Here is a 12,811-nt window from a genome sequence, read left to right as displayed (position 1 = left end):
GACATGAAAGCTGATGTTCTCACCCATGAAATACTTGTTGAATAAAGATCACGGAACGCCTTAGATCAAAAGTAGCTTGTTTGTCCATAGGGGAACTTGGATAAGTCAAGTCATGTAATTTACGGGAATCCCATATGGTGGACGCATCACTTTTAAGGAACTTGCTTCGAAAACAAGGGGAAATAACTCTGGAAAATCCAAGGGGAAATGTACACCATAAAGAGGTCATAGTTATCTTTTTTTAATAATTAAGTATTTGACAATTCATATGCAATAGCAGTTAGTTTGGATATTCTTTCGTAAAAATGCACTATAAAAATGTTTGGTGTAATATAACAGAAAAATGTATGTAAAATGGCAAATTCTCGAAGATGCAAGTCATAAATTTGAATGAACTGAACGTAACAAGTATCCCCAGCGAGTAGCCAACGTAAAGACATTTGCGGAGGTAGCATTTTTTTTTTTTTTTTTTAACTTTCAAATCAAGAAAAGTGAAAAATGATGTAATGATTCACCAAACGTACATTTGACTGGATGCAAGAATTACAAATAAATCATATATCATTACGACAAGGTTAAATTATAGCATACTTTACGGAATAACAGCGTACTTAATTGCAGTACATTAATCTTTACTGACCTGCAATCTTGTTTGACTAAAAGACCATTCCACTTTTTTCTTGTCCCGGTTTTGTACAAAGTGTCGTTAATTGCAGCCGTTTACAAAGACCATTAGAATTGGATAAAGTTTTTCAAAATAAGAAGTAAGTCGACATAAACACTATTCATGAAAGCTAAAGAGAGATATATAAGAAGTAAGTTAACATAAAAAAAAACCATTCATGAAACCCACGAAAGAAAATCCTTTCCGAAGAGATTTCAAGGAAACCTGTAAGACTTCGCCGACACCCGGAAATTCTTCGCCAAAGAAACAGACCCTTTAAAGAATCGTCTGTCAAAAGATGGAAATTGCTCTCACCCTGCCGGCGAAAAGGCAATTCGCGGAATCCCCTTAAAACAATATATAAAAAAGGTTTCAACCCGGATCACAGATCCACCACTGCTACTGAAACTGTTGCTATGACTCCCCCGCAAGTTCCCACCCAAAGCTGGACCTGGTGAAAGTGAGGTTCGTAAATTGAGCACACCGTAAGAGACGCCAGGGTTTGAGGATAACCTTTCTCTTCCCTTCCGGCGATAATCATGCGGGACGACCTTCAAGAACTGAATGACATCGGTCATTTTTGCGAAATGTTTTAAGGTAAGTTTGCATGGTTCGCGTCCGCGCAACAAGGACACCAAAGCGCTTCGAGGTCATTAAAGTACAGAGTAGCATTCGTTTTCAATTTTCTCCTTCCTTGTTATTGAGCATGGATACATATATAGATATATATATATATATATATATATATATATAAATATATATATATATATATATATATACACACATATATATATATATATATGTGTAATATATATATATATATATGTGTATATATAGATATATAATATATATATATATTTATATTTATATATATATATATATATATATATATATATATATATATATATATATTATATAAAATATATATATATATATATATATATATATCACGTTTGACCATTTCCCCTATTTGGGGAAATGGTCAAACGTGTATATATATATAATATATATATATATATATATATATATATATATATATATATATATATATATATATATAATATATATATATATATATATATATATATATAGTACAACTTTCTCTTAAAACCCCCTGAAAATGCCCCCTGTTTGAGGATAGTAAGATCAGTCTGCCCGTTCTTGTCTAGTCCCATGGTTCTCCCAAGACGACGAACTTATATCAACTATTTCCCCTTCGGGTTTATATGAAAATATATTATTTTCGAGGCAGAGCAAATTGGACATAAAGGACTTTGTAGCTTAATGATATGTATGTATATATATATAATATATATATATATATATATATATATATATATATATATATATATATATACACACTATAATATATATATATATATATATATATATATATATAATATATATATATACATACATATTCATTAAGCTACAAATGTCCTTTAATGTCCAATTTGCTCTGCCTCGAAAATAATATATTTCATATATGTTAACCGAAGGGGAAATTTTTTTAGTTGATAATAAGTTCGTCGTCTCGTGGGATCGAACCAGAGGCTAGAACAAGAACGGGAGTACTGAGATCTTGACTATCCTCAAACAGGGGGCATTTTCAGGGGGTTTTAAAGAGAAAGTTGTACTATATATATATATATATATATATATATATATATATATATATATATATTATATATATATATATATACACGTTTGACCATTTCCCCAAATAGGGAGCATTTCAAGGGGGGTTATGGAGAGATAGATAGATAGAGAGAGAGAGAGAGAGAGAGAGAGAGAGAGAGAGAGAGAGAGAGAGAGAGAGAGACCCAACTGTCGTTGCCATATCATGAGTCAACAACTGATGAATTTCGTGCAGTAAAACTTCCAAGGCATTAGCTAATTAATACACCGAGTACACGAATGTCACCAGCAGGGCGTCTAACCACCCTTCATCCTCTAGAATATAATCACGCTTTCCGTGTACTATACCCATTTTCCCCAGCACCTCTTTTATTGCTTTCATTCAACAGTTCCTAAGGAACACTCTCCACCACTTCCCAAACAGCTCCATCTCACGCCCTCTTTCCACTACTCTAGTCTTCCATTCTTTCATCATGACCAAAACCGTCTGCATATACTTTGGACCGTGTTTTTACGCTGCATATTCTATGAATCTCGATAGTTTCAGCTTTTTTTTTTTTATTAACTATTTCCACATAAGAAATCTGCTTAAAAAAATATCATCATCCGTTCCCACCTCGGCTTCCACTGCCAATTGAAGTCTCTCCCCAGTCTTTGCAAATGCTTTATTATATCTAGTATCCTCCATTATATCTACCATCAAAAACTAATACACTTTCTATTCTCCCTCCATCCGCATTATCATTAGAAACTCTACCCGTCTGTTTTCCCTTTACCTCCATAACATTAATCTTGCCCATATATTGGTTCTCAGCTTTCTCTTCTTACAAACATTAAAATTTTGCTACAAGTTTATGTGGCTTCTTTTCGTTATCCCAACCAGTAGTGCATCATCTGCAAACGCTATCCACTCTAACTTTAGTTATTGCACATTTTCCCATTTCACAGGTCGCACCTACATCTACTGTCATTTCTCTGGCTTCTTGAAACGGGTCATCCGTAAGAACTCATAGGACAACCAGGTCTCAGACCAAATTTGATACAAAACCAGTCACTCCAAATTCTACATATTCTAACATTTGCCTCAGCATCATCATTAAGCGTTGTATTCGCTCTCAGTAGCTTATCTTCTATACAAGCGGTTCTTAACCTGGGGATCGTGGGCCCCTGTAAGTCGATTGGGGCTTCTCAGGGGGTCACAAGGTTACGGGAGAATAGAATTGATTTCCATATGTTTGGATTAATAGAGGCTATGTGGAAATTTTCAAGGTTTTTGTTCGTGGTAATAAACCATTGTCTTCCTGTCATTGTGTTTTTTCTCACCTTTTCACAAGGTCCACCATTTCAAAATTTATTTTACGGGTGACGGTAATATCCTGAAGATGATGAAAAAGGTAAAAAAACACTGTTCTACGCTACACATTTTCAACATCCTTCACATAACCTGTACATCGAATCTATCACTAACTTTTCATAACAAATACTTGATCCACATGAACACTGAGGGCCCTCCTACTATCAGCAGCAGTTCTGTCATCTGTTTTACTCTTTCTGTTAAAATCCTGCCAGAGGCCTTTCACGGGACCTAAGTAACGCCTTGTACCTATAATGCTCAGCCGATCTACCGCCTTTGTCCCATTCATTCAGAGCTTTTCTCTAACCCAGGTATATATAGCCCCCAAGGCTCGATAACACTGTCTCCACCATTCCACGGTAAATCACACATTCTCATTAACAGTTGGTCAACACCTGATGTTATTCCATACATCAACCTTTACTACACAATCAAACACGCACACCCACACACACACACACACACACACACACACAGACACACACACAATATATACATATATGTATATATATATATATATATATTTCCATATGTATGTATGTATACCAATCCTTACAGTACCTGGACATGATAAAAAAAACCTATTGTATTTTCAAAGTAATAGTGACGACTGAAGTTTATATGATTTATGTGGACTACTATTGAGTATATATACGTATATATATATATATATATATATACACATATAAATATATAGTGTATATATATATGTATGCACTACATATACATGTATATATATATATTAATATATATAATATGTGTATTATATATCGTCTAATGCGTATTCGTATATATGTGATGATGCAACCACATGTCAATCACACACATGTATACACACACACACACACACATATATATATATATATATATATTATATATATATATATATAATATATATATATATATAATATCTAATATATGCGATACAACCTAATCACCTATTCCACATCCAATTCAACACTAACTTGATGGGCACCACCTTGTCTTGACAGCCTTCACCTGAGTTGGCAGGTGAAACGTGAAGTTTTCGAAATTTCGTTCATCAAATCTCGACGTTACTTGGTATGGAAGAACAACAAAAGGATTTATCTATTAATTCCTCTTTTCACCTCTAGTTCAGTGAAAGCTTATGTGCATTTGTCAATTAAATTACTTTACATACACACTATTTGTTTAAAATAAATACTAATATAATAATATAATAAATACATATATTATATATTATTATATTATATATATTGTATATTATAATATATATATATATATATAATTGAAGTCTCTCCCAAGTCTTTGCAAATGCTTCCATTATATCTACTATCCTCCATTATATCTACCATGAAATACTTATACACTTTCTATTCTTCCTTATATATGTATATATATAAGTATATATATATATATATATATATATATATATACGTATATATATATATATATATATATATATATATATATATATATTATATATATATATATATATATAAGCATATACATACACGCACACACACACACATTATATATATATATATATATATATATATATATCTATATATATATATATATATATATATATATATATAATATATATGCTTCATAAAACCTAGAGAATAATTAATAATAAAATCACCATATCACAACCACCACTAAGCATTTCACCCCAGAAAGCAAAGGCATAAAAGAGTCCCGAAGCATTCTGACATTTAAGTATTTATGAGATCGATGCGTGAGCTTGCCAAGGCGACCTTGGTCCACGAGGCTACAGAGCAGAATCTACAATAACTGCCTCGCCTTGAACATTGGTGACTCGAGGAAATTCATTTGTGTTTCACCGACTTAAGTGAGATCCCTGTGACGAAATTCAAGTGATCGCATTGTTTCCAGTACTTGGATTCGTTCCTCCTTTTGTTATTAACTGACGACACTCGAAAGATTCCGTTTACCCTCTCACGTCTTTTCATTCTATTGGGTATTTTTTTCTTTTTACCAAAATGAAATTAAACTCTCGGCGAGAATAATGGGTGAACGCGTTTAACGGTGGTTATTTGGTATTATTTTTATATTGTTTACCACTGATATATACCTTGAAAGTTTCCGTTTACTCTTTAAGTCATTTCATTCTATTGGTTATTTATTTTTTAGTTGAAAGTGACACTAACCACAAATATTGGACGTTAAAAAAAAATCATCAATAAACCCTATTCGTATAATGAGCATAAGCTGAAATTTTCAAAAAAAGATAATCGAATCTTCTTCATCTGTTGTCCGTTCGGATTTAACGCTCTGAGTGACGAACGCATAAAAAAAATCAAGAAAGTAAGAAGTCATACTGGCTACTGCAAATACAGTACAAATATACCTGGTAATTGATGACATCTAGATTCTATACACAATAACGTAGATATAGCACACACGCACACAAATATGCATATATATCATATAATGTGTACGACTGTGTGCATGTGTGTACATGTGTAAATGTGTGTATCGTGTATTGCTAATGATTTTTATTCATGGCTAGTTTAAATGTGATTCCATGTGGATATTTTGCTCAACTCAAACAATTCAGAATCTTTCATTATTTGATAGCGTCCTCATTCTAACTTCCTGATTTTAAAATCTATAAAGTATCTAAAGATATTCTTAATTAATATCGTACCATCTGTTTATCACAGAGACAATCTACCTTGTATTCATGGAAATAAGTTGACTTTGATTCCTATGAAAAATGGATAATTCTTTTGTATTTTTCAAAGATAATATGAAACCCTTGTGTCGCCAGAATTTTATTTTCCAAATGAAATGAATAAAGTAGTACATTTTGATTTCCAAATGAAATGAATAAAGCGGTACATAATTGGTTAAAGAATTAATCCAGCTGGCAATCGCTAGATCTCCTAAAGAGCCAAACCCAACACGGAGTTTCGAATATTAACTAAATAAATCTCGGCCATTTCCACGGAAATATCGAGTGTTTTTTGAAAGGGCTGATCAGATTTTCAAGAAAATCACGATTGTTCTCAGCGTTTTGCAGTCGACAAAAGAATATCAAAGTATTTGTCTACCTTGAAAGTTCTCTAGAAAATAATTCTACAAAACTTACAATACCGAATATATAATATATATATATATATATATATATATATATATATATATATATATATATATATATATATATATGTGTGTGTGTGTGTGTGTGCGTGAGTGTGCGTGTGTTCTGGCGTAACCAAATCCATACTTTATCATCACAAAAAGAATACGCGCACACATCACACACACACACACACACACACACACACACACACACACACACGTGCGTACACACATTTCTTCCAAGAAATATTTTCGGTACTGTCAGAATGTAACATCCCTCAGTCTCTCATCTTTACTAGTCACCTTTCCAAATCTCTCAGCTAACGGAACATCACGTCTGGTATACAACTTTCCCTCCAAATCTCGACTCTCCCCCTTTTCTCAGGGTATTTCTCTCTCTCTCTCTCTCTCTCTCTCTTCTCTCTCTCTCTCTCTCTCTATAAAGTGTGGATACACAAACATGAAGCCCTAATGACGATTCGCGCCTGTCATAGTGGACAGGCAATAGGAAGTTTCCCTTCCATTACTCTCTCTCTCTCTCTCTCTCTCTCTCTCTCCCTGTTTATCTTCCTGTCTTTCTCCGACCTTTCCCGGGAAGAGAGCGGGACGACGGGCATTCACCGTCCCTTTCCCAGATCTCCTAAAACAGGTTTGGAGGAAAAGGACGCAACGCTGATACTTATTTATCGCATCTTCGGTCTAGGCTTTAGTTTTGAACCGAGGGTTTTGCGCAGCTTCATCAAGAGTTAGATGTGAAAATCATCCCTGTCTCTTTCAGGCAGACTTTGGTGTGCTTGTTTGCTTGTTTGTCCAATCCCTTGACTGCTTGCTTGTCTTGTAAATGTAGTTGCGAGAATTTCTAATAATAGTTGTGCTTATTACACCATGCCTCTCTTTGTATAACCAGATATGAGGGAGATCTCGAGGTTGGTTATTCATGTGGCAGGGTGTTACGCAAAGGCCTAAGCCCTGATATATTATAGACGGGCTGAGTCTTCTTGTGTTAGCTGCCTTTCCTTCCCTAAAACACATATTGAACCTTTTACCATCTACATGTTTTTTTATTATCATGAGAACTAAGCCGTTCTGTAACATGTGTAGTCATAGCTACTATTTAACAAAAGATAAATATACTTCGTGTAGTACGTCACTACAGAAATTTGTATACATGCTTTCGCTTCCAGTTTTTAAGAAATGCGAATTAGTAAGTCACGGTATGAACAGGAAAATGCTCCGTTAACCGGCAATCTAGCTGGTATTCAACAACGAAAATTCTGAAAGGGTTTGGATCAAAAGCCATTTAATTTTTGTCACGAGACAGTCAGATCCACCGTTCCAATCAGTTCTCTTTGTTGCGCACCAATCAAAGACAGGAAGGAAAGTAAACCTGCTCTGTGCACCGGTACTCCACCTGACGTCTAATGCACCGTTTCTTGTGGCGAGGACGGACTGGTCCTGAGTGTATACCCCCAGACCCATGCCCAACGGTTCAGCTCGCTCTCCCCGCTATCACGCCCAACGCACACTCTGGTAGATTCAGAATATAAAAGTACGATTAACCTAATGGACACGTACATATAGACATGTGAATTTCCCTACAGTATATTCATACCCTTAAGTTATGGAGTTACGGTCCATTCACACATAAACATACAGACGTATTTTATTTCTGAACTCTACTATACCTGATATACAGAATATCAGGGTTCGAATTTTATATATATATATATATATATATATATATATATATATATATATATATATATATATATATATATATATATATACTATATACATCGCCTTGGTGTAATACGGTTCTTTTAGGACTGCTTTCATATACAAAAAAATATGAAGTGTAAGAAGGCTCCAGAGTACGAGACATCGCGATGGCAAATATAAAACTCATTGGAGTTCCACTGTCATGGAGTTACAAGGACAAATGTTTGCATGTGGGGCTGCCAGAAGGCTCATTTGACAACAGGGATTACAAGAGTTTCTGAAAATGTTCCTTAACGCAATAATTCGTGATCCGGGTACTTTGCAACCTTTCTAAGCTGAGCTCCTGCAAGTGCAGCGAGTGCATGCTTGAGTAAAGCAGTTGTAAAAACAGAGCGTTTATCTCTCCCCCCCCCCCACCCCCCCCAACCCACCACCCCCAACTCACCTTTAGTTGACGGGTGCGAAGAATGCTTCCAGTGGCTCCTTTTCTCGCTTAATCTCTCCTTGCTCTTCGGTCGCTGGAACTGGAAGGTTAACGAAATGAGTCTAACTCGCCTTTGGAGAAGAAAAGTGAATGGAAATAGGAAATTTGAGGAAAGTCCAAGAGTCTCTGCGCTTTATTTTGTTAAATGGGTGTGCGTATGTTAGCCTGTTTGTGTGGAGGGATGGGCTGGGCACAGCTGATCTGGAGTTGAGCAGTGCAAGGTTATTCAAATGCCAACATCAGAGGAAGGAATTTTCTTCTTGAACTGTGCGCCTTGGGAGTTGCGCTTTGTGAATTTGATGGAATGTAACAAAAATGTGCGGCTTTGGAGTATTACTTTTTAAATGTGGAAATGACTGAGAATAAGAGGAAATGTATGACTTTAGGATTGTTGTCTGTGGAAGCAAACCAAAAATTGATTCGGTCTTTACAGAACTGGAATGGAAATGATCAAAAGATAAGGGCCTAGATGGAGCCGTTCTTTGAGGATAAAACTATTAAAAAAGATGATAGCGATGAAATGTAGAAAGAAGCGACTTAGTGAAGGTGATCAAGGTAAAGGTGACTGAGCCAATGCGTTATGAGACGCAGAGAGAGAAAAAGGGGAAGATAAAGAGGCGAAGGATAAAGGAGGGGAGAGGCAAGAATCACGACAACTCAGCAGAGTCAGCCCTCGCATCCTCGAAAAGCGTTCATCACAGGAGTCCTCAAAGAGACCACAGACCTTATCCTTGGCACTTGGATGGGTATCATTCACGTTGGCACTAATCATTCACTCTCTTTTTCAAGCCAGATTCATAGAGCTTGTAGGTATGATGAAACAGCGCAAGGCTTCGAATTCATAAGGGTGCGAACGAGGGAGGAACCACATCCGTTTCGAAAATTCGATGATCCCGAGATAGAACTCGAATACTTTTATTTTATTCTTTTCTAGTAATAATCAAAATGTCGAGCACAATATAATTTTCCCTCAAACAGACTCACGTGTGAAGTCCCCCCTTTTTCAAAATGAGAAAACTTTTTTCTGGATTTTGCGGTGAACTCTCGGTGAAGTGACAGAAATAGCGTTCGTCTATCACCCAGTGTTCGGTTATAATCCAATTTGGCACTAAACGAGGCACCCTTTCCAGCGTGGCAGCAACGTTCGCGCGTGCAACTCCACCTCCGCCAACACCAGAACTGACTGACTGACCCACATCCAAAACCCGCCCCCCTGCGTCCCTTTCTCTCCCGCGCGGACTTCACTTTCCTGGCCTTTTAAGAAAGTGACTCCCGAAAACATTCTTCCTGATGACTACAGTTTGCCGTCGATCCTTAACAGATTTGGTTTATTTCGTAGCCCTTCGGCCTTTTGGAACCGTCCCATCAGAATGTGGGCCATTTCCTTCGTAGTAACGGGAAATGAGATCAAAATCCAATAAGATGGGGCGAGTGGCAGAGAACGGTGCGTCGCGTCGCCTGGAAAGTGAAAGTGTTGTCAGTTCGCCGTGTGTGTGTTTCTGTGTGTGTGCGTGTATGTGTGTGTGTGTGTGTGCATGCGTAACTCCTCTCCGTGATACAGTACGGCCGGCTTTAAAGTTGAGAGGAAAAAGTTCGTAGATCGTAGGCAGTATTGTTAAACAGCGAAGAACAGAGAAGGCAATCATTCAAGGGGGCGTGAATGATTGCGCTCCACTCTCTAACTATCGCTGCTTTATCAACGAAATTTTAATTTTCCTAACCTGGCTCCGTGCAGAGTAAGCTGGAGCAATAGACAAAAGGTGGCCACAGCCCCTTCCTTACCATCCACCAGTCTCCTAAATCCACCAACCACCAAGGACGCTTCGCACAATCTCCCAACAGCTCCCGTCGATCTGATTGTGTTTTACATCTGAGGCCAAAACACATTTTTAACGCTGACTTCGGCTATGCTGCTCAGACATCAATACTATTTGGGGAAATAGTAAAATATTCTTTAAACAACATATGCTATACTTTTCTAGACTTGCCTTAGCGTCAGTGTTTTTAATGTAAATAACTGGAAAGTAGAACTCACCCGGACAATATTTTTTTTTCTAACCCAAGTCGGTGAGTCATCTGAAGATATCGTAATTATGAACTCAATCTAGATATAGTATATATATAAAAAAAGGGAAACAGCAAAAGGCATAGGTTACCTTACATGGCATACTTGATTTAAGACGATCTATTCACAAGTTTGAAAAGAGAGTGGGATTCGTATAACGTATAAAACAAGAAAAACTAAGTGCAAACGTTAATGGCACGACAAATTTATGGACAAATTTATTTTCAACAACACGATAATATAGATTTGTTTAATGGAATAATGTGTAAAATAAATGATAAAATCTTGATAGTAAACTGGTATATTGAGAAGTCTATTTTATATATATATATATATATATATATCTATATATATATATATATATATATATATATATATATATATATATATATATATATATATATATATATATATATATACATCATGAAGAAAGTAGTAGGGAAAGTCATCCTCATCCTTTAACAGTTTATTTCTGCCGACCTTTCGCGACGAATTCCAAGTCGCGAAACGTCGGCATTGAAATAAACTGTTGAAGGATAAGGATGCCTTTCCTACTACTTCCTTCATGATATATCGTCTTTGAGCTCCAGCTCCGGTCCTTATGTGTGCTTTCCCCTTTATTTTACGCCTGCATAGGGTCCAGTGATAAGAAAACCATTACTTGCTGCAAAGTCACCAGTGTGGCAGCAATACATAAAAATAAAAATCACCGTGCAACTATTAAAAGCTAATTGGTCTAAATATTTTATTTACAGGAAGTTCGTCAGATTTACTATGTTTCGTCTCGTTATGTCTTTAGCATTTTTACAATTAATAGTGGTGTATAAAAATGAATAGCTGAAAAGATGAAATCAGACTCATCTGCCAATTAGAAGACACACACACACACACACACCACACACACACACACACACACACACACACAACACACACATATATATATATATATATATATATATATATATATATATATAGATATATATATTATATAGTATATACATACATAAATATATATATATATATATATATATATATATATATATATATATATATATACAGTCTTTTCAATTGGCAGATGAGTCCTATTTCATCTTTTCAGCTTTTCCTTTTCCTCGTTGATTTGCACACGAAGAACGTCCCTCGCCTCTCTGTGTCTATCTATGCCTCTGTCCCTCTCTTTCTGTTACATAACTGGATCTATTCTTTTCAGTTCGTAAAAAAAACACACACACGAACACACAAAGAGTATAAGAGATATTTGGAAATAATTAATATGAAGTTCGAATAAAAAAACCCACACGGAGTATAAGAGATATTCGGAAATAATTAATCTAATCATGGCGTTGGACCCTATCTTCCACTCAAGAGAATGCAGACACGTTTCCATGGGCTGAACTTTCATACTGACACACCCGTTCTCCCAAAGGGGTTATTCATGTGAACTAATAAATGCCTTGTCTACTTCCTCGTGTACTTCGCTGCACGGCGGCTCTAGTGATTTCTACACGGCTGCAGATAGTTATCTCAGTAGACTGCGTACGAGAAAGCACGATTCTCCACTACGCCAACGTCACTGAGCTTGGTTCCTCGATCATCTCAGGAGATCAGATCTGAACAGGTTTAAGGTTGTTAGTTTAAATAGAATAGTTCGTTGTCGATGATGTTCTGCCTTTATTAAATAAGGTACGTTTTTTGCTTATCTCTATTTTTTTCCTCCTGATGAAAACTGACTAGCAAATTCACCATAATTATTTGTTTATTATGTTCTCAAATATCCACGGTTCTTCATAAAGATTC

At 35.9% G+C, this 12,811-nt stretch overlaps 1 protein-coding gene across 1 annotated transcript in view; it reads right to left on the bottom strand.

Moving 5' to 3' along the window:
* The window catches only part of LOC135212775 (A disintegrin and metalloproteinase with thrombospondin motifs like), a 366,084-nt gene extending 355,943 nt beyond the window's left edge, over positions 1-10,141 (bottom strand). The window contains exon 1 of the mRNA XM_064246547.1: positions 8,911-10,141. The gene's annotated coding sequence lies outside the window, so the exon portion shown is untranslated. The remainder of the gene's footprint in view (positions 1-8,910) is intronic.
* Between the last annotated feature and the right edge of the window lie 2,670 nt (positions 10,142-12,811).

The sequence above is a fragment of the Macrobrachium nipponense genome, chromosome 41 (assembly GCF_015104395.2).
Source record: "Macrobrachium nipponense isolate FS-2020 chromosome 41, ASM1510439v2, whole genome shotgun sequence".
In the NCBI taxonomy this organism is placed as follows: Eukaryota; Metazoa; Arthropoda; class Malacostraca; order Decapoda; family Palaemonidae; genus Macrobrachium; species Macrobrachium nipponense.
Note: the sequence above shows the minus strand (reverse complement) of the source record. Positions and strands in the feature narration are given on the sequence as shown.